The sequence below is a fragment of the Hemicordylus capensis genome, chromosome 5 (assembly GCF_027244095.1).
Source record: "Hemicordylus capensis ecotype Gifberg chromosome 5, rHemCap1.1.pri, whole genome shotgun sequence".
Lineage (NCBI taxonomy): Eukaryota > Metazoa > Chordata > Lepidosauria > Squamata > Cordylidae > Hemicordylus > Hemicordylus capensis.
Window position 1 is genome coordinate 180505140 of NC_069661.1, and position 23775 is coordinate 180528914.

Genomic DNA, 23775 nt, shown 5'->3' on the forward strand with positions numbered 1-23775 from the left:
CATTTTTTGACCTGCCTTACTGAGTTAAAATGAGATGTCTGAGATAGTGCACATAATTGGCATTATGAAAGCATACTAGAGCTACAGCCAGTTCCTTCACATAATGGAATCTCAAAAGATTTATATCTTCCAAATACTCTGTGATCATACTCTATGATCATTACACAATACCTTTGCTGTAACCGGTTGTGTGGAGTGAGACCTTTGATTTAATCCGCCCATTTGTTTGCAACCTGTTTCTTTGTAATGTGATATCTATCCTGTAGAGTTAATTATGAGGATGAAAGTTGATGAGCATATCCAAGGTGCCCCCCCTTGAAAAGAAATGTGTGAGAGTCAGGCTAAAGTTGAAGATGTAGAATGGTGTCCTGAAGATGTGTGCTTATTTCTGTTCCAATACCTCTGACCTCGTCAGGTACTATATTGACACATATTTTGCACTTTCGTCTTTGAGAACAGCTGTAGGGGTTGAGCTGGTATTCAAACCTGAAACATAGAATTTGTGTGTGTGTGTGTGTGTGATTTTTTTTAAACCAAATTTGATTCTGATATCTCAGTGTTCAGTGGAGTTGTTGTCTTTCAAACAAACCTACAAACAATGGAATGCAAAATGGATGAGTTAATAAATCATTGACTGATTTATTGTTATGATGAATGGCATAACACTAGTATTTGCAATTCCTTTTCTTTTCCTTATAATATGTGATATTTGCATCCTTCCTCCACAGACTTCAGGTTGGCATAAGTACATTTATCCCATTTTATCCACCAACAAGTTTGTGAGGTGGGTTAGGCTGAAAGATGCTGATTGACCCAGGCCATTCAGAGAGCTTCTGGCTGAGTCAGGATTTAAACATGTTTTTATCACTTGTCAAATCCATTGCCCTAACTTGCTCTTTAGGACACTTTTTCTTTAGTATTAACATTTATTTGTTTCCAACTTTTATATCTCAGTACTTTAACCATAGAGGATGGGTGCATTTATTTGTCTACTCACTATATTTAACACTTTTGTGTCTACACTATTAAGAGAAAAATAGTCTCAAGTCTGTTTTTTAGACATTTACACCTGTTAATTTTGTGTATTTCTAGGAATATATGACTATCCCATAGCAATTAGTATATGCAACTTCCATTTTGGCTTTATATTCTAATGTAGATAGTAGGTTGGAATTGAATAGAACAATTTGAGAATTCTACAATGTGTTGCAACTTCTTGCTAAATTAGCCTGTGCTTAAAAAAAACCCCAATAAAACTTGTTTCAGGAAACTATCAAGAGGTTAGAAAATCAAATGCTGAATGAATTTTTAAAAATCCTTTTAATGTGGAATCAACTAAATAATGTAAGCACATTCTACATTTTGTGTAAGAAGTTTAATACATTCTACTTGGGGCTAAACTAGACATTAGGAGCAACCATCTGCTTGTTAAACTCTTACTTGCCCTCTTCAGTGTGTGTGTGTGTGTGTGTGTGCGTTAGTGGGGTAAGAGTAACGGGGGTCCAGTGAAACTTTGCTCCTCCCATCTAGACTAGCATCTTGTTTCACACAGTGGCTAAACAGAGGCTGCTGGGAAGCCCAGAAGCAGGACAAGTAGGCAAAGAGCCCTCTCCTGTTGTTGCTCCCAGCGATTGGTATTCAGAGGCATAGCACATCTGGAGGAAGCAAGGACTAGTAGCCATTGATAGAATTGTCCTCCATGAATTTATCTAACCCCCTTGGAAGACATCCAGGCTAGTGGCCATCACCACAACTTGTGAGAATTAATTCCATAAATTCATTATATGCTGTATGAAGAAATGCTTCCTTTTGTCTGTCCTAAATCTCCTGCCAATCAGTGTAATTGGATGACCCCAGGTTCTAGTGTTATGGGAGACGGAGAAAAATCTCTCTCCTATCCATTTTGTGCATGCCATGCATAATTTTATAAACCTCTTATCATGCACTCCCTGAATCACCTTTTTTTCTAAATTAAAAAGCCCAAATGTGTTAAATTCTCCTTATAGGGAAGATGCTTCAGTCCACTGATCATTTTGCTTGTCCTTTTATGTGCATTTTGTAGCCCTGCAATATTTTTTGTAAAATGTGGCAAGCAGAACTATACACAGAATTGTATATCTGTATACCACAGATTTCTATAAGGTCATGACAATATTGGCGATTTTATTTTTTAATTCGTTTCCTAATGATCTCTAGCATGGATTTTGCATTTTTCACATTTGCCATATACATGAGCTATCTACCAGTGATCCCAAATATACAAAGGGAATTAACTGCATAATAATAATTCTTTATCAAGAATACATTTTATACAAGTGACAAAGTACCCTCTCTCTTTTTCCACTTCTTATAATACAAGAGGAGCAATTTATTTTACAATGTTGCCATATTCACGAGGCAGCAAAAAGTGCTATTATTATGCTAAAACTGTCATGGGTGCTCAGAATGGCAACTGAGGAAGTCCTAAAATGACTGACATTGTCACTGACTCACTATTTTGTCAAGGAATTGGGTATGACAATTTAGGTTATGATCAAAGTCAGTCTTTCTGATTGTTTTTCTTCCTCTGAGAGATAATTGAATTTGCAGCAGCATCTGAAGTACAGTGTAGCTAACAACTCTGCTGTACTTCAGAAGTGGGAATGAAATTAAACTGCGAAGCATGAAATGGAAAGAATGAAACGGATAAGATATATAACTGAACTTGCTTAGTGCAAGCAACACTGCACAGGAATGTAATGAATAACCTCATTAGAGGTAGTGAGATGCTATTCATAGAAGCAAGCACAGTACCCAGCTCTTGTGAGAGATTTGCTGTACACTCTTTTTTCTATGTCCTGTAGCTCTAAAGTATTTCTATCTGCTAACAGGTTTAATATGCTAACACGAGGTTTCCTAAATTCTTTGCAATCACATATCCAGCCAGTGTGGTGTAGTGCTGGACTAGGACCGGGGAGACCTGAGTTCAAATCCCCATTCAGCCATGATACTAACTGGGTGACTCTGGGCCAGTCACTTCTCTCTCAGCCTAACCTACTTCACAGGGTTGTTGTGAGGAGAAACTCATGTATGTAGTACACCACTCTGGGCTCCTTGGAGGAAGAGCGTGATACAAATGTAGTAGTAGTATTAGTACTACTACTAATAATAATAATAAAAATTGGAAGTGAATACATCAGGAGAGTTAGAAAAATCCTCAAGTCCAAACTCAATGGCGGGAACACCATACAAGCCATAAACACCTAGGCTATACCTGTTATCATATACACTGCAGGGATAATAGACTGGACCCAGGTAGAGCTAGAGACGCTGAATTGTAAGACCAGGAAAATCATGACCATCAATCATGCTCTGCACCCCCACAGTGATGTAGATAGGCTATACCTCCCTCGCAGCTCAGGTGGAAGAGGAATGCTGCAAGTCCATCAAATAGCAGAGGAGGAGAAAAGAGGCCTTGAAGAATATATCAAGGACAGTGAAGAAGATGCACTTCAAATGGTCAATAATGCAAAACTATTCAACACAAATGAAAGAAAGCAGGCCTACAAGAAAGAACAAGTCAAGAACCGAGCAGAAAAATGGAAAAATAAGCCCCTGCATGGTCAATATTTGCACAATATAAGTGGAAAATCAGACATCACCAAGACCTGGCAATGGCTTAAGAATGGCAACTTGAAGAAAGAAACAGAGGGTTTAATACTGGCTGCACAAGAACAGGCACTAAGAACAAATGCAATAAGAGCAAAAGTCAAAAAATCCACAACAGCAAGTGCCGCCTTTGTAAAGAAGCAGATGAAACCGCGGACCACCTAATCAGCTGTTGTAAAAAGATCACACAGACTGACTACAAACAAAGGCATGACAAAGTAGCAGGGATGATACACTGGAACATCTGCAAAAAATACAAGCTACCTGTAGCCAAAAATTGGTGGGACCATCAAATTGAAAAAGTGGTAGAAAATGAAGATGTAAAAATATTATGGGACTTCCGACTACAAACAGACAAACATCTGCCACACAATACACCAGGTATAACTGTAGTCGAGAAGAAAGAAAAACAAGTCAAAATAAGCGACATAGCAATACCAGGGGATAGCAGAATAGAAGAAAAAGAAATAGAAAAAATCACCAAATACAAAGATCTACAAATTGAAATTGAAAGGCTGTTGCAGAAAAAGACCCAAATAATCCCAGTGATAATTGGCGCCCTGGGTGCAGTCCCAAAAGACCTTGAAGAGCACCTCAACACCATAGGGGCCACAGAAATCACCATCAGCCAATTACAAAAAGCAGCTTTACTGGGAACAGCCTATATTCTGAGACGATATCTATAACAACTGACAATAAAATTCAGCCATCCCAGGTCCTTGGGAAGGACTCGATGTCTGGATAAAACAAACCAGTCAATAACACCTGTCTGACTGTGTAAACAAGAAATAATAATATTAGACATTAGTGGATCTTCTGTATCATCCCAGGTAGGAAACCTGGAATGATTCTCCTCCTCCTGCTTCCCTAGTAATGCTTCCTTCATGATAACTCAAGGCAAGTCCCTGGGTGGTATTGTTGTAAACCGCCCAGAGACTTGTGTTTTGGGCAGCATATAAATAAATAAATAATGAACACACTATGCCTTTTTGTCTCCCTGCCCAACAAAAGAGGACCACCAGATGGTGTGAAAACAGAAACCTCTTAAAAATATTTGTTAGAAGCGTGGCTTACATTGTGTGCAGTGCCTGCTGATGCAGGAGTGGAGTGCCACTCTGGTATCATGCTACTTCAAAATCTGCCCATGCTAGCAAGTGCAGAGATAACAAGAATTGTATAATACATGCAAGTCAAACGTGTCCGCACAGTTTCCCCACTATTGCTGTACCCACATGTGGCGTGGGATGTGGGGGGTGGTGGTGGTAAATTTTTACAGTTTGCAGTGCCTTCAGAAATGCCCTGTGTCTCCCCAAAATATGTCCCTGAAGGTAATGTATTACCTCAGTAACCCTCAGTAGAATTTTTGGAGGTAACATAGGGCACTTCCAGAGTGTAAAAATACAGGAAGGGATTTTCTATGGTCAAATTGACTCAGCTGCTTGACTAAGGTTTTTGGAAAATCCAGGCTTTTGGGCCTTGTGAGGTCAAAAAAAAAAAAAAGTGCCTTTCAGACATTTTTGGATATAAATTGTTTTTCAGACAGTTTCCAAATGTCAGAAGGTGCATCCTTTCAGAAGGCACACCTTAGTAGCTTTTCCGCCACAGGCAAGTTCCTACATCAAAGAAATCGAGAGATTATGACATATTGGCAGGATGGGCATAAATCACAGAAGTCCCTGTCTGGTTCTCTTATGATACATTCTTGGAAGTAGAGTTTTGATAAAAACTCCTAAATGCAAATATACCTGTATCGCTTGCGTAAATTCCACGTAAATCATGGTCCAAGACTAATTGACAATTGACAATTATTGTATAAGTCAAGAGTAGTCTGAATTCATCTGGCCAATCAATGTTAAAACAAACAAGGGGACAAGTTTGAGGGGGGTGAGGTCTTCTACAGCAGGGATTCTCAACCTTGGGCCCCCTGATGTATTTGAAGTCCAATAACATCTGCCCCCTGATGTTGTTGGAGTTGAAGTCCAATAACATCTGGGGGCCCAAGGTTGAGAATCCCTGTTCAACAGGATCCGGATATAAAGGTGTGCTAGCAAGACAGAAAGAGAGAGGAAAGAAGCAAGAAAAACAAATAGACAAGCAGCTTCCGGCTAGAATAGCTTGGTCTCTGAAATATCTCAATCTATAATTTATGATTAGAATGGGTTACCTATGCCCTAAGTACTACATTTTATTGCTGTCTTCTAAGATTATCAAGGAATTGAGTGAGAATAAACAGTCTTGATTTTTTATTATTTGTCTGTGTGTCTTCTTGGATCCCAGAGGGATAGAAATTAGCCAGACAAAGATAAAATAACCTAGACTTCTGAATGCTCTTTCCCCCCATTGGGGAGGAGGTAATTTTGATATTCAAAAATCTCTTACAAAACTCAGTGCAAATTATCAAAATTATCTCCCACCCCCACTGCACTCCTGAGGCCGCACAGCTAGGAGAGCTTTCTACAGTGTGGATGTGTCTTCATGGCATATCCACAGTGCACTCTTTTGGATGTCAGCCCGTAGTTGGTATATATCCGCTTGTATCAGATAGCATATAGAAGAGATTGTTCAGATGAAATATAGAGGGAACCCCAACGAATTGCTGTGTTTAATTGAATCTCTACATCTAGGAACAAGCTGAACATGAGGCTGTATCTTCTTAGTGATTTGGTCACCTTTTAACTTTGCCAAGCATGCATGTGGCTAATACTTTCCTTTTTCATATTGATACCATTCCATATAGCTCAGTCTCTGAACTATATAAACATTGCTAAGTTTGATTATTTTTGAAAGCTTTCCTCCCTCCTCCCTGAAAAGCAGAGCTCACCAGCAGTTGAGCAAAGCATCCTTGACCATGATGCCCTGCCTGGAGAATTCTGTTGTGGCATATGTTTACTTGAAAATAGCCAGTATTCCCATTAGCTTCATTAGCGCACAACCAAAACCACAGAAAATGCCAGTGGTCATACTGGAAAGCTATCTGTGCTGAATAAACAACTTAGAAGAGTCACTCAGTTGTCACTGTCAACAATGTGAACAGGCTGGGGATCAGTTGAGACTGTAGTTCCCAGTATGTTTGGATTGTATTGGATAGAAGTTCTCACAGCTATTTAAAAAAAACAAAAACAAAAACCTTCATAGATGTTCTGTTGATGTGCTCATTATTGTTATAGTGATAGACATCCTTTAGCTCCTGGAAGGTGCAGAGGAGGTAGAGAATTACATACAAGCCAATGAATAAAAGCTCGGGGGGGGGAGAAAAAACAAAACAAATGCAGGCTATCCTTTGAAAAGTAGAAATTTGAGGATTTTGATCATGTAGGAACAGTCGCTGTCATACATTAAGGCTATTCTAACAAGTGGGTGCCACCTTAAGTGGCGCAGTGGGGACATGCTTGACTAACAAGCAGAAGGTTGCCGGTTTGAATCCCTGCAGGTACTATATCGGGCAGCAGCGATATAGGAGGATGCTGAAAGGCATCATCTCATACTGTGTGGGAGGAGGCAATGGTAAACCCCTCCTGTATTCTGCCAAAGAAAACCATAGGGCTCTGTGGGCGTCAGGAGTTGAAATCGACTTGACGGCACACTTTACTTTTAACAAGTGGGTGGTAGGGGGAAGGCAGGGATGAATCTGCTTTTCCTTCCAGATGATCCTTGAAGTTTCCGTTGGTGTACCTCCGCACATCCACATGATTTGTGCTGCACTGAGCCGCGCTGATTTCTGGAGGCCAGAACTGGTTTCTCGGCCTCCGGGAATCCCACACTGCACCACGCAATGAGTTCGGTGCATTGGGGGATTTCCCTGAGAGTCAGGCACTTTAGGCACCCTACTCTGTGTATGCTCGGGCTTCATGTAGGCTTTCAGTCCAGACTGGGTCCCTCTCAACCTCCACACCTCAGCAAAGTATTCCCTTTTCAATCCCCCATGCTTGTCCCCTGCAAAGAAGCCTGAATCACTTGTTCTCCCTTGACTGGATCAAATGTGGTACAGTCAGGTTTAAATTTTTGCCCAAAGTCATCTGTCTTTGGGAGTATGCACTCCCTGTCTGCCTTTCATGCAAGAGGCTTGGAAGAATTCGACTTCTGGTTTAGAACAAGCTAGTATTGCTTCTTATGTCTGAACTGAGTGATCCTGGCTTATTCTAACCAGAGATTCAAAATAAATCAGGATCTGGGTTCAGACCCGAATAAATTCTGAAGATGGATGTAATGAGCAACTGGTGTGTTCTAAGCCAGAAATGGAAGTAGAATTCTTGCAAGTATTTATTTTATTATATTAATTAATTAATTTAATTAATTAGATTTATATACCGCCCTTCCGATACGGCTCAGGGCGGTTCACAACATGATAAAAACAATTAAAAACAAATTAACAATTAAAATCAAACTATTAAAACACAATAAAACCAATAAAACAGCTAAAAGCCCTGGAAATCAGGGCAACAATTTAAAACAGTTTAAAACAATCATTTAAAAACTCTGGAAGGCCAGGCCAAATAAGCACGTTTCAAGGGCTCTCTTGAAGGACAGCAATGATCTCAGATTACGAATTTCTTCCGGGAGTGCATTCCATAGCCCAGGAGCAGCTACAGAGAAGGCCCGCCTCTGCGTCGCCACCAGATGAACTGGTGGCAACTGGAGACGGACCTCCTCAGATGACCTTAGCATGCGGTGGGGATCATGTAAAAGTATTGCATGCAATGGGGAGTGAGGAGGGAGAGTGCACACTCCATAGGTTTAATTTACTGTAAATAAATGATTACATAAATGAATAAATGAATATCTTCTTTGTTTTAGTGGGTTTCTAATTTGTATCTGGTTTTAAGTTTTACTTATTCTCTTTTGTTTGTTTTATTGTGGTGTGCCACCCTGGCACTGGACATTGCCTGAAACCAGGATCTGAACTGCCCCACTCTGCCATATTACGTAATATTTCAAATGATTCACATTATACCATATTGAAGAAAGGCGCAGCTGAAGCATTTTACAACTATCTGTGTAGGTGGGTGTTTTTAATCTCAAGATGACAATATTAGCATCATAATTCTGAGATTATTCCAAATCTTGAGTATGTCAACAAATTTATTTCTACAGGCTGTTTTATAAGTGGTTCATCTAGGTGGAAGGGGTCTTTGGGGAGAAAAAAGTTACATTTTCTTAAGCTATGAACATTTACCCAGAATATTAGAATGTTTTCCCCTCTACTCAACTTTCAGTCATGCTTTTAATGTCTATGATTCATTTAGAGTAATTGAGGTTTCATTGTATTTAGTGTTTCAAATATTGCGGCTGATTTTAAAAACAACTAAACATTAAAAACCTGGTGTCAAAGGGTAGTTTAAGGAATATATAGTAATTAGAAAAAACATACCATTCTACACTTGTATGTTATGCATTGCTTGTAAAAATGGGGAATGTGTGGGTGTCCAGTGTTAATCAGAGGTGACAATTTTGAAATAGTTTCAGCTTACAAGATCTGAGAACAGATGGCTAATTTGCAGTGTGTACTTTCTCATAGAATCTATGGCCATTTTAATAAGTAATGCTTAAATCAGCATTTGCAATGGCTGTATCTCTAAACCAACTGTAAAGTCTACATTGGACAGATTGAATGTTCAGCATACAACTGCTTGCAATCACACATTAAAAGAATAAGAGACACACCATGAGGAATGGATAAAGTAAATGCTTAGGAGCTGGATATTTCAGTGAATGAAAAGGAATTTGGGTATGTTGTACATGCAGAATAGTCTTTCTGGTTCCAAGAACACAACTAGCAAAAGCAAGACCCAAACCTTTACACGTGTCTTTTTTAAAATTTGGGCTGTGCATCTAATCAGGCTAATTATAGGAAAAAATTCAGTGCAGGCCTTATTGGGCAATTTCCCACCAGATCTGATCTGATGGAAATAATTGCCTAATAGGGCCTGATCTAATCATATGTGATGCAAGGGTGTCTGATACATTCTGTGCACAGAAGCCTAAAATCGGCCCGTCTCCCTCATTTGGAGGAAGGTGGGCAGAGAAAGGCAGTCTTTCGCCAGCCATCTTCTCTCCTCCCCAGACTCTATCCCACCCTCCCACAGTCAGTTGCTGCTGCTGAGCTCTGACCTCGCTCACTGGTGAGTGATTTGGTTTCAAATTGTTGAGCACACTGCCGGTCGGTCCCACTCAAGCGTGTCTGCCCCCAGCCCAGCCCCTGGCAGCAGCCATTCATGATTTGGGAGGCAGGAAAGCTCTCACTGCCATACCACACCGCCACTCAGCAGTGGCTTTAAAAGTTTAAGAAAACACACCCAGATACTCCCCCCACCCCCAATCCCCGTCCCGAATTGAGCCAACACAGTGTTGGCAACCCTATTGCCCACTGAGATTGGGAAGTTCTGGGTGGGGTGATATGGAAACAAGATCTTTCAGATCGTTGAAGACTTTATCAGATGTATTACATCTCTCCCCTTTTTCGCTACAGATTGGACAGTTTTCCAATTTCATGGTGTTCTTCTCCCTCCCCTCCCCTCTCCCTCAGTGTAACATTTTTGTGACTGGTACAGGCTGTTCCCAGGCTCCAATTCTAATGAATGAGTTTGGAATGAAGAAAATAAATGAATCTTAAGTCAGAACTCATTCGTTTGCATGCTTACTCATATTTATGAAATAATGTTAATGAAATGAATGAGAAAAACTTGCTTCATTTTTATTTGTTTAAAAGTAATGCATACCCCTTTTAAATACATTCACAAATGATATATTTCAGACTGAAAGATGTTTTTGATGTCACTTGTGAAAATGCCCTTCCAAGGAGTCATTATTATACCTAGAATATAACTTGCCCTATAACTTGCCCTTTGTTTCCTAACTTGCCCTTTGTTTTTATGACTTGCCCTTTGTTTCCTAAAGGATTTTTCAGTAAGTGTAAACTTTCACTCTGCCGAGCAAGTATTTATATTTTCTTGTAAGATCTGGAAATGGCAGAATCACCAACCGCTTCAACAATTGTGACAAATTGCATAACGAAGGAGCCTATTCCCAGCATTGGGGCAGTAAGGCTGATATTATCATCAGAGAAGGAGTCAATTGGCCATGCAAATTGAGCAGTAGAACTTCAGTGGTCTAAATATATGATCAAACAAAGCCTCTTGCATTGCCCAAAGGGAGGGATTAGCCGCAGACAGCAGAGTCACACACAGCGAGATTCTTCTTATTCATTCTGCCTGAGCTAGTTGAAACCTGAGAAAGAGAGAGGATCTGTTGGGATGTCATATATATTGGGATGTCAATAAAACAACATGAGGTCATCCTTGATTAACAGGATGGTAGGTATGGACAATGAATTTTATTTATTTTTAGTCACTTTGAGATAGGGAGAATAATGAAGATATAGAATGGGTAAAAGCTGTGCCTTGTGGGTAAGTGTATCCCGAGAATTTTATTAGAAGGCTCAGACTGTGTAATCATACTGCATTATGAAATCCTACATAAATCCATAGTGTAGTACAGTAGATAACTTGCTTTGCATAACATCTCAGAGTTTATAGTTGTGTCCCTGGAATAGCTTGAACCACATGCAGAGCTGTTTCACATAAATCGCTTGCCCTTTGGAGATACTGTTTGGGTCTGTGACAGGCATAACACTGAATTCAGTCTATGAAATACTAAAGAACCAGACATGTTTTGCCAAATGTTTTGCCGACAGAATGCACAGAGTGGATGTGGGCACTGCACCAGCCGATGTGGTATTTGGATGGTACCTGCAGACAGAGGCACTCTTAGCCCTGGACTTTGGGGCCGAAGTCCAGGGCCTCCACAATCCCTGGGGCCCCCAAATCCTCTTTAGTCTGTCCCGGGTGGTGTGGTTGCCTGGCCAAACATGATGATGCTTAATTTGTAGGGGAGTGGGGGGGGGGCTCCAAAGGCTTTTAGGTCCAGGCTCCAAAATTACCTAGGTGCACCTCTCTGCCTGCAGACCTGGTTTGTCTTTGTTCAGCTTTTTTCTTCCGTCACAGTAATTCACAGGCCAAAGCCAGTAGCGGCCAGTGCAGGTGGCAGCAGTGAGAGGCACCTTTAAGCATAAATTAGTAGTTGCTCACCTCTGCTCCAGCCTTGCCTGCAGGCTGCTCCAAGCAGCAGCACATCTCCCAGCACTCCCTGTGGCGGGGATTGGATGCTAGCGGCCAAGTGAGTGGCGGAGCCAATCCATGCCACAGAGAGTGCTGGGTGGCGTGCTGCTGCTTGGAGCAGTGGCCGGAGCAGAGGTAAGCACCTACTAATTTATACTTAAAGATGCCCCTCACCGCCCCTCCCCCCCGCCGGCAGCACCTACACTGGCTACTACTGGCCAAAGCATTGCTTGATGGTTCCCAGTTCCAGAACTTCTGCTGTTCTGATCTAAAAGAACCAATTTCCATTTGCTGGTTATACCATAATATTGTCCATTGAGTCTTTTAAATCATAATAAACTACTGCCAGTTGTGAAACGAGAACTCACAGTTTAACATAACATGTGAGCATTGGCCCGAATATAAATCTTATGTGGTCCATATTGCACATTGTTAAAAGGCTGATGTTGATCTGCTCGCTCTGCTAATGAAGTGCCAAGAGTCTTGCACTTTTGCACAAGAGCACAAACTGCATGCCTGGACTCCAGAAGTACTACTTAGATTGGAAACATGTCATGGAAACAAGTCAAGCAAGAAGTTTCTGATCTAAATGAAGCTATTGTAGTCTGGGTCCACTACTTGATAGAGTTGCACTTTTGCACAAAAGCACAGGGCACTCAGTGCCTCATTAGATACCCACAGCAGTGCATACAGATCAGCACCATCCTCATAATGCTTATGCAACATGGGAGCTGGTGTAATTAGACAGTATGGGAATAGTTACAATGACTCAGTAAATGTTACAAGCCTACGTGTAATTGCTGATGTTATTCCGATTCACAGATTCACTAACCTATGTGGTCTAGTGGAAAAGATATTTTTCACTCTTCAAATATTGTATCAGTTAAAATTTGAGCATGTAACAAAACCTATCCACTGGGGCTATTTTTAATGGTATGCAGTATCACTCAGTTGCCAGAAATTGCCCCTTGGGGCTTCAAGTACAATCCCTGCTGCTCTCAGTAGTTCTCCACAGGCACTGATTAGGCAATGTCAAGAAGAGTTGTTTAACAGTGCACCCACAAGATACAAAGCATGCATGAAACAACTCATGCTTTGATTTGGAGATGTGAGAAACCTGGGACTACACACATTTCTGGTAGTCTCCTGCACCCAAATGAGATACTTTTTGAGTAAAATCAACAAGTTTTTAAGATCTCCTGTTGTGAATTGCTTTTGGATCCACTGGTAAAATTACTAGGTAACATTTTTGATATTGTACTGAGGAAACATTGTCTTTTGATCAACAATATGTTCATGGCTGTGTACCATTTAGTTCTGACCCACTGGAAACAACAAGGTTCCCCTGCGGAAAGTTGGGCGGTGGGGACACTGGCAGACAACTTTAATAAATAATTTAACATTAAAAAGATGGGATGGTGAGAAACATCAAAAACAGATGTTAATAATTAGAAATTGTTTATTAGAATAATATGAAAAATTATCCTTTAAAATGATATTTTAAAAATTGTTTAAAATATTCAGCATCTTGAAATTGTGTGTTTTAGTTAAAATATTTCAGTAATATAAGTATCCGTCATCGTAGTATTTTATTCTATCTATCTATCTATCTATCTATCTATCTATCTATCTATCTATCTATCAAATTTATATCCCGCCCAAAATTATGTCTCTGGGCTGCTAACAACAATTGAAACATATATAAAAGTTAAAACAGTTCAACATATAACACATATAAAAGTTAAAACAATACAGTAATTTAAAAACCATAAAATTAAACATACAGTTTTTTGAAAAAACCTGAGAAAGTTTGGGTAAAAAAAATGGGTTTTCAAATGTTTTTTAAAAATTGCTAGAGATGGGAAGGATCGTAACTCAGCAGAGAGCACATTCCACAATCTCGGGGCAGCAACCAAGAAGGCCTGTCTCTGTGTGACCACCAAATGAGTTGGCAGTAATTGGAGATGGACCAGTTATATGGTACCAGTTATATGGCAAGATTGTTGTCTTAATTCACAGTGTGGTTCATAGTTTTTTTTTTAATGTATTTACAAGTAAAATGAAATAAAAAAACATTTATTGGAAACATATATGTACATCAAGAGGGGAGGTGGAAGTGTGAGATGTACAGTTCTCTTATCGAGATGAACCGGGCAGAGCCTCTTATTAACTTACAGTGCTGTAAATGAAAAGTTATGTCTTTGCCACTACCTAGCAAAGGCCATGGTGGCACTACTCTTGATTCAATTCTTGGGTTTGCTGAACCCACTGTACCTGTTCTCTAATTGTATCTGTGTCTGATGGCGCAGAGAAATCTCTACATTCTGGTGTGGCTGAAATATTTTTCTGATGAAAATAGGCCACTACTGACACATCAGGAACAATTTTCTGCACATTTCTTAATGTGAGTGAAATAGATGTTGGCAAGAATAAGTGGATTTATACTGAATCCCATTTGAATATTGCATTTGATAAAGTGCTCCAGAGACAGGGCAATCTAATCCTGTCTTTGCTCACTTTTTATTATTGTTTTACATAGCTTTCAATGGGGATTCAAACATTTAAACTGATAGAAAGACTGCAGAGTTTCTATACAACTTTTTCAAGTACTATTTGAAATATCTATTAAAAAGCTATTTGTACATTTTCTTTACAGCAATCCACCTCTGCTAATCATGATATGTATTGCTACCCTCCCACACTTTTAAAAGTAAAAATGGGTTTGAATTTCATCAGCAACTGAAGAACAAGACTCTGTAATAAGAAAAACTAAATCTATATTTGAAAATTCAAATTGAGAAACTGACTCTTGGAACTATAAGTATACAGTGTACTTGCAGATCATTTTGGGCGGCTTGCATTTTATCATCCTCAAACATTTGTAGTTTTGCCACAAGGGGAAGTGGAAATAAACTGAGGCACATCATGTCTGGAAAGAGAAAAGGGTAATTTCAAATATAATTCAGATGACTACAGCTTGTGTGCCATGTCACGGTGGATGGCAACTTCCCTCAGAGAAACAATAGGAAAAATGAGTTCTTTACCCAAATGTGATGGCATGACTGCAAAACTCCATTGAGCCATTTAGCACCAGCTGACTGTGATATTCTATCTGCAGTTAGCTATTTTTTCTTCTGTTTTACAGAAGTTCCCCAGAACTAGTCTGGACATAGACTTGTGGGTATCAGCAGTGGCACACTAAATAGTCTCAGCACCATTAGAACCAAACCAGGGTAGCCCAGATAATATGATGTGGCTTCCCCTAGCAATATCAGGCTTCATTTATGGTGCACAGTAAATAAGAATACAGTTCTCAATAGGACTCTACCATTTCCAAATCTACACTGGAGACTGCCTGTTTGAATATATCTCTCATGTTAAAATCACCCTGCATGTACAAAGTAGTAAGGTATGTAGTAGAATACTCCCTACCTTTAAGTATTCAGCTCCAGGTATCTTGGTATCCACATGTTAAATGACAAAACTGAGTCCTGATGCTAGAGAAATGGCATCTAGAAAGGGCGACAAAGAAGAACGAACAATGACAATAGTTCGAAGTATGAAGCTCAAAGAAGACAGAATACATAATTAAGCAAATCACTTATTCTCAGGCCAATGTTATCCTTCTTGAAAGCTAGTAGTTTTTCTAGATTTCAACTTCATGTAGGGAACAAAGGCTTCATTTCTGGAGTTTAAAAAGGAAGTAAGGGTTTTTATGCACCTGGAAAGCCAGCATGCTGTCATGGTTAGAGTGTTGGGCATGGCACATGAAGAAATGGATTCAAACGTTTGCTAGGCTGAAGCTCACTAGGTAGGCTGAGCCAATATTGCACCTCATATTTGTGAGAGTAAAATGGGAAGGAGAATTTAAAAAGTGACAAATCAACTGAATTGAGAATTTCATAAACAATTATTTATTTAGCCACAGAAAATATTTGTATCCAGCTGTACTCCTATGGTGAGTTTAAAACGAGGTCACTACAACACTTGTTTAAAAGTGTCGCAAGCATCAACAAGTGTTATAGGGACACATCGTTTGAATTATTTGCAATTGTGTATTCTTTCATTCAGTCAATATTTCTTTATTGCAAAGCAAAATACTGATTCACTTTGGGCTGATTTTAATATCAGGATCCAGTAACCATGCACACACCTGAAAATGGATCATGGGCAGTGCAAAACCTGATCAGAGGACCAGGAAGTGGTTGTGTTGGTAGGAGCAATCCTGGTCAGTCAGTGCAGACAGCAAACCTCTTCCACCCTAGATAAAATCTAAGCTTGCTGATGTCGACTGCCCACACCAAGCAACCAGGATTGTTCCTCCAACACCTCTGACCAGGCATTCTGCCACCCTCACGATCCATTTTCAGGACTGTGCTCAGCTGCTGAATTCTAGCTAGAAGCTCTTCCAGTGGACTTCTGATTGTGAGAACCAGGTGTGTGTGTGTGTGTGTGTGTGTGTGTGTGTGTGTGTGTGTGTGTGTGTAGCAACTAGTGAATGGTGGATTTAAGCCCAGCCTTTGTCTCAGAGCAAGTCCACGTGGGGTGGGGGAAAGAAAAATACTAATTCATTCCCTCCATGCTTGCTCAACAAAGGCTGTTCCTTTAAAACTTAACTGATTTTTGGTAATTGTAATTACAGAGTTTAACTCCTCCCTGGATTTGGGTGAGTGTCCAGGGAGACACTATTTCTTTTACCAAATGGAAAAATACAAAAACCTCCTGCGTGCAGCCTACACGTGGTGAGAAAACTTGGTAGGTTGCTGAAAAATTAACCTTGAGGTGTGTCTGCACCAGAGTAAAACCCCTTTTTCCTAAGTTAAAAATCTACTCAGAGGCAGGTGAAGTTACAAAGAATAAAAAGAGAAAAGTTTATTCAAAAGACTACAGACTGCTTCAGTCTAAGGCTCTAGCTAGCAGCTTCAGTTACAGGTAACGGAGACACTCAGTACTTGCAAGAATACTTCAAAAAGCACTCCAGTTGATAGTGGGAGTGGTACACTTTATAATCATGGTTTCCGAGTTGCAAAGATGGTTCAAAAAGCACCCCCAATTGCCATGAACCTTTAAAAGCACTTTTACAGGGTACAGAGACTTCTACAGAGCCCTACTTGGAAGAAAGGGCTCAGGCTAGCGTTGCTCTTAGCTTGTTACATTACAGATAAAAACACAATAAACCAGTTGTAAGGATTTGCAGTAGCAGAAAAAGAATGAAATCTAACGCGAGTCTGTTCCCTCACTAAATCCTTCAGAAACCCAGAGGTTCTGGCTTCCTTCCCCCTTGAAACTCACCCCAAACTCCTGGAGAGAATTCAAGCTCCCTGCAATCCTGTCTCCCAAGGAACTGGATGTCCTTCCATGAGAGAGTTCTTCAGGCTAGCTTTTGCCATGAGGCGCAAACTCCATTGCTCCGCGCTAAGCCCTCCACCTGTCCTCCCTGGCTCCAACTGAGACAACAAAGAACCTCTTCACTTCCTGCCTCCAAGCCTCCTAGGTCCCGGTCACTGTGTGCTGAGTGGTTGATCCCTAGGGGTCACTGCCTGATGGATAGTACAGGGTTCACTTCCGGTTCACTCTTTAGGGAAAAAGGAAAAGCTGTTCCTGACGGATCACAACAATATGTTTTTATTTGTTTGTTTGTTTACCACCTGACATATGCATCCCTAGGAAGTGTACATAAGTGAAAATTTATACTTATTATACTTATAAAATAGGATAAAACGATTAAAACAATTTTATTATATAACACAGACCATTTAAAATTAATTAATTAATTAATATGTCAGATATAAGCATATGGGATTGAGCCGATGATGCGATCTGCATGCAGAAGTGGTAATTTCACGGAGTGCCCACACAAACTTTTGAATTAAATCTCAAGGCAATCAATGCACCTGCTTAAAGTCTTCAGAAAGAATTCTGTTTGACTGTCCTGAAATACCTATAGTAGACACAATCATTGTTTTTTGTGGGGTGGGGCTTCTGTATTCCTTGAAAGCATTTATTTGCTTAAAACTAAAGATCAGCACAAAACTGTGAAATGTCCAGTTAGCAATACAAACCACTGGCAAGGCTGAGAAAAGCAACATGCACTTATGTATAATGATATCCCAACATGATACCACCATTGACAATGTATGTCCTGTACAGATTTTTTTCAGCAGCTACTGCAAACATTGTGCTCACATAAGACACACATTTCTTTAAATTAGCCATTAAACCACAGATTGTCAGTCAGACAGCCAAACGTTGCTACTAATCAGATGCATTAGGAATCTTCCCCTGGGAATCTTAAATAATGGACAGTACAAGAGATATTATCTGCTGTGTCTTGTCCACAAACAGAGATATTGTTGTAATAGTATGTTTTTATATCTACCATCTATAGACGTTTTGTCTAAAACTGCAGTTTCATAAAAGCTCTTCTCAAAATACAAAAAGTAAGCTCTAATGAATAACATTGTGTGGCATTATCAGTCATAAGCATTTGAAACCAATGGGGAAAATGAGTTCTGCTCAGTTTCCATGTCTCCTTGGCAGTGGTGTAGTTGCAAATTCAGAAGTGCAGGCACTCTCCATTACTGCCCTCATAGCCATGCCCACTCCAACAGCCAGAGAAGCTGAGAAGTACTGGCACTATGTCCCTGCACATCCCACCCCCCCTCCACTACACCCCTGCTCCTTGGGCATTTTTGTCGCATATCTTTTATTTCTAATTATTTATTTCCAATCCAGTCACTCTGTCACGAGGAGCAGATCTTCTGTTAGTCATTGTTCAGAACACAGGGATATGGAATCCTTTTCTTCTTCTTCTTCTTCTTTTTACATTTATATCCCGCTCTTCCTCCAAGGAGCCCAGAGCGGTGTACTACATAATTGAGTTTCTCCTCACAACAACCCTTTGAAGTAGGTTAGGCTGAGAGAGCAGTGACTGGCCCAGAGTCACCCAGCTAGTATCATGGCTGAATGGGGATTTGAACTCGGGTCTCCCCGGTCCTAGTCCAGCACTCTAACCACTACTCTACACTGGCATTTGAGATTTAGAATGCTCTGGAAAACAAAATGATATTTAGTCTGAGCAACAGAAGCTTGGAAGTACTTAACAGATGCATTCCACAATGAGAAAACACAAATTCCTTATCTTAAAACAGTGATTCTCAAACTTGGGTCCTCAGGTGTTATTGGACTTCAACTCCCATAATCCCCAACCAAAGGCCACTGAGGCTGGGGATTATGGGAGTTGAAGTCCAATAACACCTGAGGACCCAAGTTTGAGAATCCCTGTCTTAAAAGATCACAGCCCATATTTGATATATAACGTAAAGGACTAAGGGAAACAAAGGGCAAGTGAAGTTTATTCCACCCTCTGCCTATTTTTCTGACTGCCCATTCCTGTTTTCTCAGATCCCCCAAAAGTGTAAATTCTACCTGATTTTTACCCAGATGAAAATTTGATCTCAATCACACCCCAGAACTTCAAAAGGTGATGTTTCCAGCTTTGTTAACCCTTTCTTCTCTCACCCTCCTTATTCACATTGCCCAACCTTACCTATAACTATGAATTGACAGACCTATGTCCCTGAACCACTTAATATCATCTATATAATATTCAAGTATATCTGCTGTAGTTCAACCAACAAGCTTCATATGCTTTAATTTTTTCCCCACCAATATCTTTGTAGAAACACACTATAGTGTGGATACGATAAGTTAATTCTGTTTTTTATTTAGGCCTATAATTCTATTATGCTGTCTAATTTCTGTTGTGCACTTTGAAAAGTCTAACAGGAAATGCACATGAATTCTAGTATATTTGGGCTATTGACACATCAGATCTGGGTTGGTTTTCTTTTTTGAGCTAGGATTTGTATGCCATTGTGGATTTTACTTTTGTAACATGCCGCATATGTATTTTTCTGTATACTGTTCCACTGAGCTTCCTTATTTTAAATATTCGTTTTCTCTGATTCTTTGTACTGCAGAAAAGTGTACCAGTGCTGTAAGCATCATCTCTGTTCCTCTTGTGTCTTGTGTCTTGTCATTTAGAGAGAGACAGCTCCTGAGATTAGGGGCCGATTAGAATTCTCACAGCTCTTGAGTGCCTGTGAGTGTCACTCTCTACTCAACCCTTTTTGGAGATGCCTTGCAGTCTGTGGGGCTCCTAGGCAGCCCAGTAAAGTCTTATGTCAAAGCTGTCAATAAAATTTAAATGGTTGACTAAATTGTATTGAGCTTTTCATCAGAGCAGCCCAAAAGAACATAGTGGAGGCTAGTAGAGGCTGAAAGATTGACAGGAAGCACAGCAGGGACATGACCACACTTGCCGCCTAGTCAGTCATGAAGACTATAATTTTGCAAGGCTATTAGAGCAAATTACAAAGCGCACAGTGGGCCAATGGGTAGCTGCTGTAAGTCCATTAACTCTGACTGAAATACACAGGGGGTGGGGGAACGCTAGCCCATATCATGCTCTTGTACATGCTAAGAACGTTTCTGGCCTTATTTTTGTCAAGTGAAACATGAATGTTTCCAATGGTTAGAAAATGTGCACAGAGTGTATTACAGTCTGATGAATATGTTATTAACTGTATCTTAGCTACATAAAACAGGCTCTGAAAACAATTCTCATAATTATTAAGGCACATTTAACAAACTTTGCAATGACTTCCTCTCTTTAATTTGTAAATACTTTTCTGTAGATGTAACCAGGGGCACTGCTAGGTACTTAAAAGATCTTGGCTCAAAGTCCCCCTTTTGATAATTAAACTCAATCATATGCCCCCCAGTAATAATTATACCTCTAATATAGTATTATATGACAGCTATGAAGATAGAAGCAGCAGACAGCTAAAAACTCTCTCCCATACTCTGCACAGATGCCTTAACTGCTGCACTTCTTTTCTGGAAGAGATCAAGGAGGAGGGAGGTGGCTGATGAGATTTGGGTCTCTGTCAATTCATTGGGGGGTCCATGCCCAAGGGCTACCCCTAATGATGCCCTTGGATATAATCATTGTAAAAAAAAGATCAGTTGCCCCTCTAAAGGTAAAGTGTGCTTTCAAGTCGATTTCAACTCCTGGCACCCACAGAGCCCTCTACCCACTGTTTATTTTTTCCAAGGCTACTGTACTCAAGTTGTATCATCATCATCATCATCATCATCATCATCATCATCATCATCATACACCTCTGCAAGAGGCAGTAAATTAACAGGTAAAAGTTACAAGAGAGGAAAGTCACATAGGAGGCAATGGAGGTGTGTGATATACCTGAGGTTTCATGCAAGGCTCTGGCCCCCAGGAGGTTTTTCACACAGGGCTTTTAAAGCCCTTTAATTCACATCTCACATGGAGGGGTGTGTGTGTTAACATATCGGCCAGATTTACTCTGAAGTCCCTGCGAGGGGGAGCAGTTCACGCACAATTTGGGTTTTTAACTGTGCTTTAGAGTGTAGACTGATTTATTTCCGGGGTAAAAAAAAAATCCACTATTTGCGTCAGTTTTTTGAGACAACTTTGAGTTCGTAGTAAAGCCTCCCAGTAAAAAGCCTGCTTTGTGCAAAAGTCCCAGGAGTCAACTAGTAACTTCTAACTGAGGAAAGTGGTGATTATCTTTATTGAGCAGGGGGAGAGCAACTGGCCTCATCCAGCCCCAGTACATAATCCCTCTTATGTTTATGGTGTCTTATGTTTCTTTTTAGATTGTGATCCCTTTGGGGACAGGGATCCATCTTTATTTTTATTTCTCTATGTAAACTGCTTTGGGAACTTTTGTTAAAAAGTGGTATAAAAATATTTGCCGTCGTCATAAGCCAAATTAAGTTTGTGTCTAGTAGTGTATCCTGACCACCAGATCTTGACTCCCCAAAACCTATGTACTTGCCCTCTCCCACTGAGTTAGAAATAGAAGGGTTAGAGATTAGCCTTTCTATAATGTAAATGCCTGAGCTCTGCAAAGACAGGAAGATGGAATGGGATATATTGGCTGACATGATGGACAGGCCTCCATTGATGGCAGGGACTCACCGGGGTTGCAGCTTAAACTTAAAAGGTAGTCCTGACCATGCAGCAGCAGGAGAGGAGAGCTGGTCTTGTGGTAGCAAGCATGACTTGTCCTCTTAGCTAAGCAGGGTCTGCCCTGGTTGCATATGAATGGGTGACTTGATCTGTGAGTGCTGTAAGATATTCCCCTCAGGGGATGATACTGGGAAGAGCATCTAGGTTCTAAGTTCCCTCCCTGACATCTCCAAGATAGGGCTGAGAGAGACTCCTGCCTATAACCTTGGAAAATCTGGTGCCAGTCTGTGTAGACAATACTGAGCTAGATGGGCCTCTGGTCTGACTCAGTATATGACAGCTTCCTGTGTTCCAGTGGTCCCAATAGCTTTGAACCACTTCTGGGCAGCAACACAACACTTTTTTTCATGTCTTCAATGGGTTAGAGCCCTGGAACTGATTTTGAAGTAGTGCAACAGCCCTGGTGGATCCCTACCATTGACAGAGGCTGCCATCATGTCAGGCATTATGTATAGAATATAGTGATACCAGAAGAGATGAGGGTTTCAAAAGAATAAAGAATTTAATCAGGATGCATAACTCAAAGAAAGGCAAGTAGTTAATAAAAGAAAAATTATTTATGACTAATAAACTGTAACCAGCTATTCTTATATCAGGTTTCCTCATCACTAACCTCTCAGTCATCCTGAGTCGTTCAACTGTCTTCTCAACTGTCCTGCTCACTGAAACTCCCACCTGTCACTCACTCTTATTCTGCCTGACATTCCAACTTATTTTCCAGCTGTCACTCATCCTTTGGCAGACATGGAAAGACTTTGAAACTTAGACAATACTTGAGGAAATTACCTTGATGAAGAAAAAGAGGTTGGTTGTTCCAAACACAACATATGTGGACCTGAGAATATAGCCAAGGAAGTAGTCCATGGAAGACAATAACAGATGAGCTTCTGCTTAGCAGACAGTGGAATAAAGGGAGTAAGGAGAGTTAAAGAAGGAGATTATTTCAAGGGCAAAGCAGAAAACATAGGAAATAAAATTCTGAAATGCCAGTGTTGATATGCAAGGTGTAGGATACCACAATCATAGTAAGAGGAAAGAAAATAGAAATCCAGCAGAGGATCAACTGAAGAAACAGTAGGTAGTAGACTATCGAAGCTTAGACGAGTGTTTTGGCACAAATGAAAAGGCTGATACTGGCAAAGAGAAAAAGAAACAGCAAGACTTGGGAACAGCTTGGATGTGGGAAGAGAAGAAAAGGGACAAATCAAACATGACCTCCACCATTGTATGCCTGGCAGGTGTTGAAAGATAACCATATCCCTCACAGTGACCAAAATCTGGAGGATTTGGTTGGAAATCATGTTCATTTTGAAATGCTGACAAGCCATCTAGGATGAAATACCAGTGAGACAGGAAGATGGAATTAGTCAGGTGGTGAAAGGGCAGGGTAATATGTAACAGCACCCATATGCTTTTCTTTTCTCTCTGTTCATGCATTGCTTCACTAAGAAATTTATTGCTGGAATTATCTAGGCATGGTGAAGTGGTGATGTTACACTTTCATGTGTGAGACATTGTGGGTCATTCTCGTGAGTGTGCCCTGAAATAAAGCTGTGCAACCTCTGTCCAACCTCTCTCCAGTTCAACAAGAACTTTCCTTTGTGTTCAAGCCACTTCACTGTTGATCTGATTCCAGCATCCCTTCACTTAGCTTAAGGAAAGCATCCCTTCATTTGCTGCCTAAGGAAAGCAGCAAAGCATTTACTTATTGTCTATTTTTAAAGTTTCAGATGTTTTCATGTCTATTTAAAAGTGGCATCTATTTAAAAGTCTAAGAGTTCAGGAAACAAAATCACTTCATTTTTCTTTTCGGATTCTGCTACTGCTCATTAAAAAAATTGACTGTTGTTTATATACTGGTGTGATATATTCTTATTTACTCTTGGATACTTATTTTACTGGTTTTGAACACCCGTTGATGTCTTTGTTTTGAAAGCC

At 40.2% G+C, this 23775-nt stretch overlaps 1 protein-coding gene and 1 long non-coding RNA gene across 6 annotated transcripts in view; one reads left to right on the forward strand and one right to left on the reverse strand.

The window, feature by feature from the left end:
* The window catches only part of TMEM117 (transmembrane protein 117), a 355803-nt gene that overhangs the window by 168181 nt on the left and 163847 nt on the right, over positions 1-23775 (forward strand). The window lies entirely within an intron of this gene.
* On the reverse strand, positions 10315-22493 carry LOC128326916 (uncharacterized). Its single transcript, XR_008308328.1, has 4 exons — positions 22451-22493; positions 15195-15274; positions 14570-14691; positions 10315-10872 (listed from the first exon to the last, which is right to left on the reverse strand). It is a non-coding gene; the product is annotated as an uncharacterized LOC128326916 (long non-coding RNA).